At 41.2% G+C, this 13,489-nt stretch overlaps 1 long non-coding RNA gene across 1 annotated transcript; it reads right to left on the bottom strand.

The window, feature by feature from the left end:
• Nucleotides 1-3,945: 3,945 nt before the first annotated feature.
• On the bottom strand, nucleotides 3,946-8,996 carry LOC127348967 (uncharacterized). The gene is made up of 4 exons (XR_007880049.1): nucleotides 8,870-8,996; nucleotides 7,169-7,680; nucleotides 4,686-7,082; nucleotides 3,946-4,123 (listed from the first exon to the last, which is right to left on the bottom strand). It is a non-coding gene; the product is annotated as an uncharacterized lncRNA (long non-coding RNA).
• Between the last annotated feature and the right edge of the window lie 4,493 nt (nucleotides 8,997-13,489).

Raw genomic sequence — 13,489 nt, 5'->3', positions numbered from 1 at the left:
TGCTGTGAAGAACCAGCCTAATAAAAAGAGCTCTGAGCTTTAGTGACACGATTAATCTTGATCCATTAGAGACTCCATCAGATTAGATAGACCAAAATTGCTACTCCCCTAACGCACATGTTGCATCGCGCCTGCATTGAAATTAGGGGTCGTAGTTTCTGACGCCCCGTAGAATGACCAAGAACAGGTCCCTTGACATCTTGTATCGGCGCTGGAAATATTTTTCCGAGAAGATCGGATTGGTGAGGTGGAAGTAGTCCTTGTGGAGGCGGGCCTGCCCTTCCACTCTGTTGCGCGGCAGGTTTTTGGAGCGCCCCTTCACAGAGCCCCGGTGCTGCGGCCCCGGGTTAAAGGTGAACTCGTGGATCATGGAGGCCGCAGTAGTTGCCAATGTCTGTGTCGACTCAACGGACTCCTCGTCGGAAGAGGAGTCGACGACCTCCGCGCGGAACTTGTCCAACATCTGCCACATGTCCATCTGCGTGGGTACAAACTGCGGATCAATGGCCGCGCACAATAGCGCCGAAAACACGAGTAGAAACCTACCGGAGCAATTGACCGAACAGGTCGTGGGCGGCGCGGAAGGGCGGCGCAACCGGGAGCATTTCGCCCGAAAACAGCCGGCTGGTACGCGGCGGAGCCAAGCCCGAGTATGCTCCCGCTCTCCCGCGCGGCAAGAACGCAGCCGGCGGCGGCTACTACGGCGCTGCGGCCGGACGGCGGTGGATGGGGTTGGGGTGGTGGCGACGCACTAGGGCAGCAAAGAAGGGGAAACAGATGCAAATCGAAGCGGTCGATTTCGCTGTCCCTGACATGCAGGACCGGGTAAGAAATGGAGGACGCTCCGTGCGACCGCCGAGCGTCCGCCGAGACGCAAACCTGGCGCATATTTGGGCCAGGTTTGCGTCTTCTCGGACGACCCGATCACTTCGCGTCGCCCCGCTGGAACAGGCCCCAGACGTATTTTCGGTCACGGCGAACGAGCGACCGTTTGCGTCGTGCCGCTGGAGATGCCCTAACAACGCATGATAGGAATCCTCCTCGGTTATACCACATAGTCGATAGGTGCTGAGAGTTTCTAGCTAGGTATTTGTACCTTTTGTTAGCGGAAATAACAAGCCCCCGTGGAACACTTTCAAGGTGAAGATCTTCATTTTCTGCGGCATCGAGGACTTCCAAATCAGATTCTAAATAAGCCTTTTGTTGTTTGGTCTAGAAATTGTACATCACTTGCATTCTAATCGCTCTGCATTCCAGTCCATACTTAATTCCTTTTCAATTTTCATACATGATGCACATTGCTCGTGAAGACCATGTCCAGCTGGTAACTAGAGGATATATAGTATCTTGCGCAGAGAAGTCTTGCACATAAACTCTTTGGATTATCTAGCAAACACCTAGAGGGATTGGTGTTTTGGAACATGGGTCCATATGCTCTCTATATTTCGAAATGCATCTTACATACATTTTAAATTTTTAAAAATTGAAACTAAAAGTTCGCATTTACATCTTCATGTGCTACGTGCTCACAAAGTCGTTTCATAAAAATCGACTTATCATATGACGTGTGTAAAAAAGACAAAATTCAGTGCTAAAAATAATGCTTTTCACAAGATAAACTTTCTCTTTTTTATATAGACCATACAAAATATTGGTTTTTCGTGAAACTTGACGAACGCACGTATATTATGAAGATGTACATGTATAATTTTTTGTCCATTTTTTTTACATTTCTAAATATATTTTTTTTAGTAGAGGGAGCTTATGCACCCGGGAGCTGAATTGAATTTCCGACACCTAGAGTGATCTTTTGGCTCTTGGGTATATACTTTATTTATTTTAAAATACATCTTTGATATATTTTTAAATGTTAAAAAATTTGAACAAAAATTCACGTGTAAATCTTCACATGCTACGTGCGAACAAAGTCTTTCCATGAATAATCGACTTGACGGTTGGACTGTCCAAAAAGGAAAAAAAAAATGGTGTTAAAATAAGCCTTTTTGCGAGACATGTTTTGTCCTTTTACATTGAACAAAAAAATATCGTTTTCCATGAAATTGTACGAACGCACATAGATTATCGAGTTTTACATGTAAATTTCTTTGTTGGATTTTTTTTGACAATTATAAATATGTTTTTTAGGTGGAGAAAGCATATGCACTGGGAGGCGAATTGAATATCCGGCAAACACCATGCTTGTTTAGCTAGCAAAGCATGGTTAAATATTCTCATATATATATATAAATGCATGGTTATACCATTTTAGTGAAAGTATAAGTTTTATTCTCCACCGGCAGGTTACATAAAAAATTACAAACTTCTTAAAGGGGGTTGTGCCGAAGCACACTCCTTATTGATTTTTTGCACATGGAGTATTGGATTTTAAGTTAACTAGATTTTGATGTGCGCCTTGGCGCACGACCCCGTGTGACTCATGTATAGGTGGAAAATCGGTAATAAATCTTCTTAGGTTTTATAAAACATAGCAAACCACAATAGATTATACACAGGGAACAAACAATTTTATACAATTAGAGAAACATGAGGAAAATATATTAAAACAACTAACGGTTATTAAGCAAGAAACGAACCCCAAATCATCATCTACATAGGCGGTGCATTGTCGCAGCATATAAGAGCATTTATGAAGACCACTAATTTCATAGAAAAAAAATCCAGACTCGTTTACTTGTTGAAAGAAAGAAGAGAGGTATTGAGAGAACCAAGAATATGATGTAGCTTCGACATTTGAGAAAGAGCACTTGCTAAAACACCGAAGGAAAATATCAAGAACAATAAAATGTTTACAGCAGAGACTTTCATCTAATGTGGCTTATTGCGACGGCAAGGGGGGCAAGGGGACGAGGATCCCTTTTCATCAGAACATATCTAAGTCTAATGCGATATAGCAATTAACTATAGCAATGGAACACGGATGGCAGCAGCGGTCACTTTACTGTCAAACAGAATTGATACATATGCATGCGCTACTGGTTCGGCGCGCTGGACAGGTGGACTACTGCGAGATGGGCCACAGCAGCAGACGCGGCCACATGTGAAAACGGAAAGGAGAAACGAAGCCAGTTGCTGTTTTAGGAAAAGAACAGGTGAAAACGGAATTTAAAAGAACAAAGATAGGGTACTCCAGGAAGGAAAATGGTCTGAATTCGTGATGTAGAAGGCGGGAGGGGGACAAAGGAGATAGTGGTCGCGGCGGTCGGCTTCAGGGAAGCTAGCAGCATCCTCTCTGCTAGCATGTTCTTGAACACCGGCGTCTGCGACAACACCGGATCTGGACTCTCTGCTCGCGGTCCACCTTGCGAGGCCGGAGGCCGATCTCTGGAAGCATGGGCGCTGTTCCGGTTTAGGGCGGAAGGTGGCGTTGGAGTAGCCCTGCACGCCGACTGGTGCTGAATCCCATTTGCGCGGCGCGCTACAACATCAGTGGGAGTGTGCAGAAAGAAAAGAGAAGCATAACTACAGCCGCTTGAAGATGAGAGAGCCGTTGGTATGTTCCCTTTCTTTCAGCTACTCGATAGCGTTTGCTCTATTTGTCGGAAAGATTGCGTAGATTTGACTGAAAAGTATGTTTCTAAAGAAATCGAAATGAAAAGGTCAGATGAGAAACCAGCTTATACTTCAAAACATGCCATCAGTTTGCTAATTCTGGTTAAATTATTTGTTAGTACCGTAACTGGTAACTCAAAAATAGCATAGATGCAAGATGATCCCTCTGTACCTTGCCTACCAGAGTGTTCTTATTTCTAAGCTAATTTGGTTAGCCAGCTTTACTTGCTGAGTTGCTGTACATAGTTTGGGAACCGAGAGACCGTAAACATGAGATACTTTTATTTAGCTGAGATATACGGTGAGCATTCCATCACAAGTATTTTCAATAGCGATGGAAAGCAGCATGAAAACAAGAAACATAAAAGCTATTTTTTTATATAAATCTGCCCATCCCAGATACACAGCAGAATACACAGCACAGAACAGATATACAGAGAAGTTAGTTAGGCCACTGCTTGGAAATGTACACAAAACTAAACAATGACTATGTACATCTTTGTGAACCTAGAAGTTGATGAGCATCCAGCCAAGCCTTACAGCCACCAAAAACCTGACCATAAGAATATGCATGAAGACAATATTTAGAGAAGGGCATCAATCAGCTGGGTTGAAAGTATAAGCTTATTAAACGATGCAAAAAAAGAAAGAGAGGAAATACTGACACAACAAGGTGCATCATCGTCAGCAACAAAACAGGGTAACCATTCATTTTAAACCCATAGCAAACATCGTAGCAGAAAAGGAACATAAGGCACAACAACTTCCTCATAAAGCGAAACCTGAGCAGAATGAATCATAAGCCTCTAAGTTCAAGTACATATACTCAAAGAATGGAAGAGTTTAAGAAAATGAACATTTACTGAAAAATGCAAGAAAGTGAAAGATCAAAACACCCATATAGAAACACATGCGTGTAAGAAGCAACGTTTAAAGATGAACAAGAACTTCCCAATATGCTACTACCTCTGACCATAAATAGATGTCAAAAATTTGTCTAAATTTAAATGCATCTAGACACTCTTTACTGTATAGATACATCTAAATTTAAACAAAGCTTTGGCATCTTTTTATGGACGGAGAGATTATATTTCTTGTCTTCGTAGTCAGCTCACCAGATTCATCAGGCGCTAGCACTTCCATCCCTTCTCTTGATGTTACCCTTGAAATGGCACATAAAACTGCCCATGTGAAAACGCCAACCTGATTAAGAGTCTGACCCTGGCTTTGGGAAGTAAATGCCAACCTGATTAAGAGTCTGACCTGGCTTTTGATGTGCCTTACTGCCTTTCTAAAATAAAAAAAGGCTAACATATAGGCATAAAGATGTATTCACTGCTGCAATATTGTTCATGTGGTAAAAGAAGATAAAAATTACCTAGTAACTTACACCATAAGTTAACCTCAGAGTTACAAAGTCTGAAACTTCCAATTCAACCAATGGGTTACGGTTATAGCCTGAGATTCTGTACTTCAGATTAAAAAAAGAGCAGACAACTTGAACATATAAAAATACCATTTGTCTGAACTGGCAATTGCTGAAAGATTCATCTTCAATTTTGTGTATATACCCAAAAGCAAGGATCTGGCTTTAAACTGAAGTAAAGTCAGCAACACAAACACAACACCATACCTTTGATTCACTTGTTTCGGATTTGCACTGCTAAGTTGAACAAAATAAAAGATAAACCAATATTCCAAATATAAACAATGGAACATCTTGTTATCCAATTGATTAGTTCAACTTCGGGATAAGCTAATTTTACTATGCTTGGTTATGTAGATTTATTTCCACAAAAACAACATAAAATGTTTCACCTTTGGAAACAACTGGCTGCATATGTCAGCATGAGCAGTATCGACAACTACTTGAGGAATGCAGAGACACACTTGGAATGCCAGAAAAGCTTTTGTTTCATCCTTGCTCGATTGTCTGTCAGCTACAAACTGCTGAAGCTTCTGTTTGTAAATGTCTAAAAGTATGAAGTGGCATTAATACTCACAATAGCTAATAAAGACCTATGTTGTAAATATAATGGTGCAATAAAAAGTAAGTGTCTACTTCATTCCTCTGGCTAGCAAGTTCAGCCTCCCTCCACCTACTGCTCTAATATCCACTCCTAACATAGCAGAAGTAATAGTCATAACAAAAGAACACAGTACACACCAAAAGAAAGGATACATCAAGAATGCCTAATAATTCAAGTATTATTGTCTTATCATAAACAAAGGAGCATATATTATGGAAAGTGGAATTAGGCCACATAATATTTTTGTAAAGGAAACGGCCTGGAATGGGATCCGCTAATCTTTGTTAAGGCAATAGCCTGAACTAATTTTTTTAACTATAGTGACCTGAACTAACTGCTCACCGCAGATGTACACCTGAACAAACCAACATCTCATGAATAGTTTGTTTAACAATATCAAGACAAATGTATGCAGAACAAACAAGAACTGAGGGGGCATTTACACACATAAAACATATATAAGAAATAGGCCTCGTTTTTGCTACTCCCTCCGGTTCATATTAATTGACTCTAATATGAATGTATCTAGACACATTTTAGTTCTAGATACATCCATATTGAAGTCAATTAATATGGATCGGAGGGAGTAATATAATTCTAGTCATGGACATCAACCTGAAGTGACAAATTATCATAGAGATCTCAGTCCCCAGTTACACGACCAATATCAGGATGTCAATTTCTAATGTTATAATGTGTATTACCTGAAACCTTACCATCATTATCTGAATTTACAGTGATATCATTTGATAAAACAAAATAACAATCCAGAATCTAGCATAGCAACAAAAGAGGCATCATTTATGGCAAGAAAAGTTTTCAAAGATCAGAAAGCAAGTAAGTGCCAATTATTAACATAAACAACTTATTATATATTCCAGTAATTAATCATCACCAGGAACAAAATTATGAGATATCAAAAAGTGCCTACAGGAATCATATATACAGTTGTTCTTATAAATAAAATGAACCAATACCAAGCAGGGAATAATATATTTCTTATTTAGTTCCGTCCGATAACCACTAATAAGTCCACTAATGAAAATATCAATGTTGGAACACAAACGTATATCAACTTAGTTGCAATCTCACACCTAATCTTTTAGATGCAAAATATACAGGAACAAGTGAATGATGATATAAAATTATATTGTAAAGGAATATGCAGAGAAGCAAAAAAAAAAAAGGCAGAAGTAAAGAGAAAAATAGAAGGGTTAATATTGTTATAACATATCAAGAAATCCTTTCATAGGCGGATGGTTAGAAGAATCTCATGGTTTACCCCTATAGCTCCTCCTTAGGTTAATACACCTAATCTACCTCACAAGACCGTAAGGAGGTCCCAATCATGTCAGAAATAAGGTTGATGCAAAAAAGATCACCTCGATAAGGTGGAATCGGTCTCCTTTGGGTCAAAGTATGTCACGTGAGGCAACACTTAAGGGATACACACCATTGTAGATCAAACCACCTCTCAAATACCTACAGCCACGGAGAATATCTTAATGATACCATGCCAAAGAAACATATCATTAGAGAATGCAAAATTTCTTGGAGAGAGAGAATACCTCTCAGTTCTTCCCAATGGCAAAATGAAGCATCATATGTATTCAAAGTAGCTGTTTCAATCAGTACCTCACGTGCCAAACAATAAGAACTTCCATCTTCTTCCTCCAAAATACACCTGGAAAAAATTGTCCGAGAGTAAAATCAGATGGTCATGAACCATAAAAATGTATCTAAATGGAAAAGAAATTGTTTCGTGCTAGAGAGCTAAGCCTGGATATAATTTCCGCCAAAACCAAAATAGAATTCATTGTGTGGCATCACCATTTCGTGTCCATCTCTGCAAGAAATCCCAGATAACAAGGATACGCAATAGTTTGTGACCACAATACTCTACAGTCTACGTTGAGTGCAACCTAGGGAATAAAGATATAGATCAAAGTCAGCGGTAGCAACATCAAGGATCCAAACCATTGTGATCTGCTATAGCTTGGAGGTCATGCAAAATGCTCAGCCTGCTCGCTTGTGGTTCAGTTCATGTCCTCTTTGAGCAGACCAAAACCTTGGCAAGGACCTGCAACATATCACGAAGAGGTCCAAGTTATCTAACAATTGCGTTGGACAGAACACAAAAACATTAATGTTAGCGGGGGATCAAAACTTGCAGACAGAGGAAAATAATTTTGACGCGGCGACATGCAGAACCAAAACTGAAAAATTACATGGAGAAGAAACATCAAGTAGTAGTGCATTTGTTGTAGCAGTAATAAATCAATACCACTCTCTTACCTTTAAGATAATTTGAATTATGTTTGTGACAACGCCACCGAGCATGTAGGGTCATAATCTAGTATGAACTACTACTATGATATGTACTATGGTATCTAGTATCAATTGTCAAAGGTTTAGTAATGGGACCCAAGGAAACACTCTAAATATAAATAATACATGAAATCTAGTATCAACTCTTTATGTCCTTTGAGGCAATGACCATAATTCGAAGCAGGGTCATCATAATCCAGTAGGCATGTTTCACAGGCTATCTAAATATAAATAATGGTATAAATGAAGGAGTTGGGAGATGGCAAAAGATTGTATCCAGCATTAAATCCTCACCGCAGTCAAATCATAGAATTCTAATTCTTCATATTAGTAACCTAATAGCAAGTAAATAATTTTAAAAAACCATCATCATAGTCCAAACACATCTCCTACACTGATTCTAGGATATACATTTAGGGTTCTAAACTGGCTACATAATTCAAAGGGACTATTCAAAGTGGTAGTTCCAGTAGATGGTGCAGGTGGGTTAGTCACATCATTAATTACATGAGAACCAAGTTGCTGGAAAAAAAAGTCCAACTGTGGGAGACTCGCAATCCTAACACATGAAACACAGGCATATGTGACTAACATGCCAGTAATCAATTTTTCAAACTGGACATAAGTAGGTGTCTGAGAGATGAATATATCATATACGTAAGAGTAACAGCTGATTGCAGATTTTTTTTAAAGAAATGAATAATTGAGAAGACAATGTGGCATTAAAAAGGCAGATAGCTTGTACCTGCAGCCTGCTTTGTAAATAGCACGAAAATTGTAGTTGTACAACAGATATACGGGCAAAGAACCACCATATCAAATGAAGCACATCAAACAATAATTTTTTTTGCTTACTCAATCATGCCACTATGCAGATCCATTTCAAAATACAGAAAATTTTTGCACCTCAAAGCACAATGAAAATAACCAGGGAAATGTACCTGAGTGACTTGTGGAGAGGCTTCAGTGGGTACACAAGTATGAATATAGTCCCATGCCAATCACTCCAATCAAGATTCCAAGTACCTTCTTTAATGCATCCAAGAACTTCTTCATCTCTGCCCAATCAAGAAATCAAAATAGTGAGTAACCTTCTTGGACTTTTGTCAAACACCTTGTTGGCATAGATAAGCAAATCTGCACAAACAAACATAAATTCTAAGGATTAAATCTAGAGAGAGAGAGAGAGATCATAAGGAAGAGTTTAGAACTCTGGGTACCTGCGTTTCATGGGTTTTTTTCAGTTGTGGCGGCGCCCCTCTCTATTCTGCAGTACATCCAGGAGCAACACGAGCACAATGGCGGGGAGAGGGGAAGCGGTGAGCATGGACTATTGGAATCTGACCCGACGAACCAGAGGCGGAGCATTACGGCCCTCATGCGGCTGGCTAGGAAGACGACGACCTACATAAGGGTCTGAAGCAGCTCACCACAAGGATGATGGCGGCACCATGGAATCATTCCCGGCGGATCGATCTCCCTGCGATGTGGATGACGAAACCTTTTCCTCCCGTGACCAGAAAAAAAGAACGGGATCATGACCGGTCGATGCAGCGACCGGTACTCGTGCGGTTCCCCCGCATCGACCTCCGGTTATTACTGCCGAGGCGGCCGCGATGGGGAAGAAAAGGACACTCGGCGGCAGCGCAGAAGAGGAGATAGAGGACGAACCGGCGGATGGACAGAGGAGGAGCCAGCGGACGGGCACGAGGTAGCCGGGGCTGGGAGGGCGCGAGGTGAGGCGGCCGGCGTCGGGGCTGGGAGGGCACGAGGCGAGGCGGCCGGCGGCGGGGCTGAGGCATGCGAGGAAGACGTGGAGGGGAATAGAGATAGGGTTTGGGCCGCGTTGCTGGTTGGTTGGGGTGGTTTTTGTCTCACGCGGGCCTTCCACGCCCAGTCACGCAATGACACGTGGCCCAACTGCTGAGGGCGAAACGAGCCAAGCGGCCAGCCCTTCCGCGCCACTTGCCCATCGTGGATAGCCTGAGAAGGCCCCTATGGGGGGCATCGTTTATACCTTTAGAGTCCATGGTAACTTACAATCACCCAACACGTTAAAGTGCATGCAGAATATAACACTTATAAGAATCACATTTGTCTTACCATCATGCATGTACTCCCTATTTGTATATGTAAGAACATTCAACACTAGATGAAAAACATGTATCCATTGAAAGTCTTGTTATAAGAATGGAATGAGTGTTGTAGAAGGCACAATAATAAACAACTGATTAATATATGAGAACTGTGTTGGGGCTAGGGAAGGTCTTGGCCTCCCTATTCCAGATGCTTTTTGTATGATGGCTTACTATGTTTCATTCCTCATACGCAGATCTTAATGTCGAAAACTTGAGCATCCCATTTAAGGTGCTGCCTGGGATACCGATTATGATCCTCACCAATAAGAGATGAAACAAAGAAGTGTTTTAAAAATCACGGTCATCGTCGCTAGGGCCGTCGTGCAAACGTAGATCTTTCTAATTCGGGGTATCAATTATATTTGTATTTCTATCATACATGTGTTCCCAATTCAGACATGTAAGAACACTGGACACGAGATGAAGAACATGTCTCCACTGAAGACGGAATACTAAACAACAAAAATTTGTACGAAGATTGTCTTAAAACTAAAATATGGAAGATATGGGTGAACGATCCTTTTATATTCTACTTTTGTCTTCAAACTCATGAATATTTGCTTTTCTTTAGGATCTAGTCATCCTCAGGTGGCCTTGCTGGCTTCCGAGCCATACAACATCGAACTCTGCTTGGACTTCAGCTCTGACTTCGGCTTTGATTCCAGTTATGAGTTTAGCTTTGATTTCAGTTACAAGTTCAACTTTGATTCCTGGTACGAGCAAGGTAGTCAGAATCCCGATCCTACTACCGGAATCCTATGATTGGACGATCTTACATCACCGTATCGATTCAAATCCCACTATAAATCTCAATCGCGTAGAATTCATGTTGAGTCCAGATCCAAATTATAGAATCCTTTAGAATAATGTAGAATCTCGATCCCTTTAATGTAGAATCTCGATCCCTTTTATGGAATTTTCCGATTCTACTAACTCATTATTTTTACCATCAGCAAAACCGTAAAAGGATACTACTTAAACTTCCCAAGCCCTTTTCACTTGCTTTACTACCCTTTATTTACCTATCAAATCTCAAATGATCTATCGCTAGAACATTATTGCTAGAAACTTTATTTACTATAATTTTTATCTCCATTATACTATTACACAAACTTTATGTGTGATAAAAAGATCTTCTCTAAGTAAGTATGGTAGGATCCCCGATTCTACGATTCGATACTACGACTCGATTCTGCTTGACAAAAATCGATTCGACTCTGAATCCCGACTCTGACTACCTTGGGCACGAGTTCAGCTTTTGACTTCAGCTATGATTGACTTCCTCATCTCCTCCGCCTCCCACTGCTTCCTCTCCTCGCGCGCATTTTTATTTGTCGCAGACGCAGAGCTGTAGTGCGAATGCTTGTAGCCTGTATTTGCGCCAGCCACACGGTCTCTATGCGGCATTCTCGGAGGTGAACGATTATTAACTATGTTTATCTCCCAGACGAGGGGCTTGTCCCAGTCTACCTCGCCCGTCGACGCCAGGGATGAGGAGCCTCTGTCACATTGGGCAAGTCTTTGTTTTTCTGCTTCTTGCAGAAGTAACGTGAACCATTTAGGAATATTTCTACTATTATGAGTCATATGATCTAATTAAACTGGTTAATTGCTTACCGGTTGTTTCTCAATCTCTAGGACCTTCGGGTCGGTCGTGACCCAAACTATATTAGTTAACACCTTGGGGTCCATGAGAAGTTCCCCGGCTGGTCTTCGTTTATGGTACCGTGACCTGATAAATCTTCTTCCCTACAGGTCCTTGTATTTGTGCCAGGGGTTCACAATGCCAGCAAGTCTATAGGTCTCGTCATCCTTCTTCCAACGGGGCTCCTTTCTCTCAAAACCACGACTCCCAAGGGTGTGGTTGCTGATGTTAATATCCCGCATCTCCTTCCTCCACGTCTTGTGGTTCTTGATCGCTTGTAGCTCTTCATTGGCCACGAAAGTATCAAAATCCTCTTGTGTAACCTTCGGAAAAGAATAGTGGATCTCTTATAAAAAAATTCCCTTAGCAATCATCTTCCTTACCATGTACTTATAACTGCTCAGGTGTTTGGTGAACTTGAGGAGGGCTTCTGAGTTCACAATATTTTTGCTTTCATGAGTGGAGGAATAGTTTCATAGGAACTTGTATCGTCCGTACAACCTCGCAAGGAGTTGGACTCGCAAATGATTTTGTTCTTCCCTCGGAGGTCTGTTTCGTTGAGATTGACGACCTCTCGGAGGATTGCTGCTAGTTGGTTTCCTAGGAACTTTTTGGGTCCACCGCTATGACTGTGTCTCTGCAAGTGGCGACCGTGTTTGGGCACCTTTCCTTCCGCAGACGCTTGGCGCCACTTGTCCCGGTGCCACTACTCCTGGTGGCGCCACTTGTCTCGTCGCCTCAGTCCTTGTGGTGCCACTTGTCTCGTCGCCCGAGCCCCAGTGGCGCCACTTGTCTCAGCGCCACTACCCCCGGCCGCATCACTTGGCTCGTCGCCACTACCCCCAGCAGCATCCTCCATCTCATGGTCGTTGTTTGTAGCTGGTGGACTATCTTGCCTAGGCTGCGACGATGACTTCAAGAAATAGTGATGGTAGTGCAAATCCAAATCTTGATGAGACCCATCGTCGTCGTTGGAGTGTCCGGAAGACGACATGGTGGCTAGCACTAATGAAATATTAAAGGAATTAGCAAACCTAAAATTCACGAAAAAAGGGCATGACCTTTGCTGAAAAATGGTCATGTGGAGTGCTAGATTTACCCGAACGGAAATGAATCAACGTTCCGACAACTCAATAGCAAGTCAATCCCTGTAAACGTACACAGAAATGCAAACATATGGAAACATCATAACCAACATTGGCAGCATCAGCAACATAACAACATCATCTCCAATTCATTTTCATTTTCACTGCACCATAACCAACATCAGTAGCATCATTTCATAGCACCATAACCAACATCAGCAACATCTCCAATTACCATTTATTTTCAGAGAGCTAAAATGCATTTAGGAACCAGGAACCAGGACTACAAATTTCATTTTCATTCAAGAGAGCATTTCATTTTTAAGTACCAATATACAAATTACCAATATACAAATTCAGAGAGCATCTTCATTTTTATTTTTAGGGACAATTTAAAGTAGCAGTATACAAGTTTGAAGACGCTTGTTGATTTCATCACTTTATGAGTTTATTTCTAGGAACCAGGAAGTTGCTTGTTGATTTCATGATTTCATCATTTTATTTCTAGAGAACTTAATTTGAAATAGAAGTTGACCATTTATCATTTTAAAAAGTTGGAAGTTGCTTGTTGATTTCATTCTTTCTAACAGAGAGCAATATGTATTTTGAACCCTAAATCAACTAAAATCAACTCTAAATTACAGAGAGCATTTCATTTTTATTGAACCTAAAGAAAACCTTCTGCATTTTATT

This window comes from Lolium perenne, chromosome 4 (assembly GCF_019359855.2).
Source record: "Lolium perenne isolate Kyuss_39 chromosome 4, Kyuss_2.0, whole genome shotgun sequence".
NCBI classification, from domain to species: Eukaryota; Viridiplantae; Streptophyta; class Magnoliopsida; order Poales; family Poaceae; genus Lolium; species Lolium perenne.
Note: the sequence above shows the minus strand (reverse complement) of the source record. Positions and strands in the feature narration are given on the sequence as shown.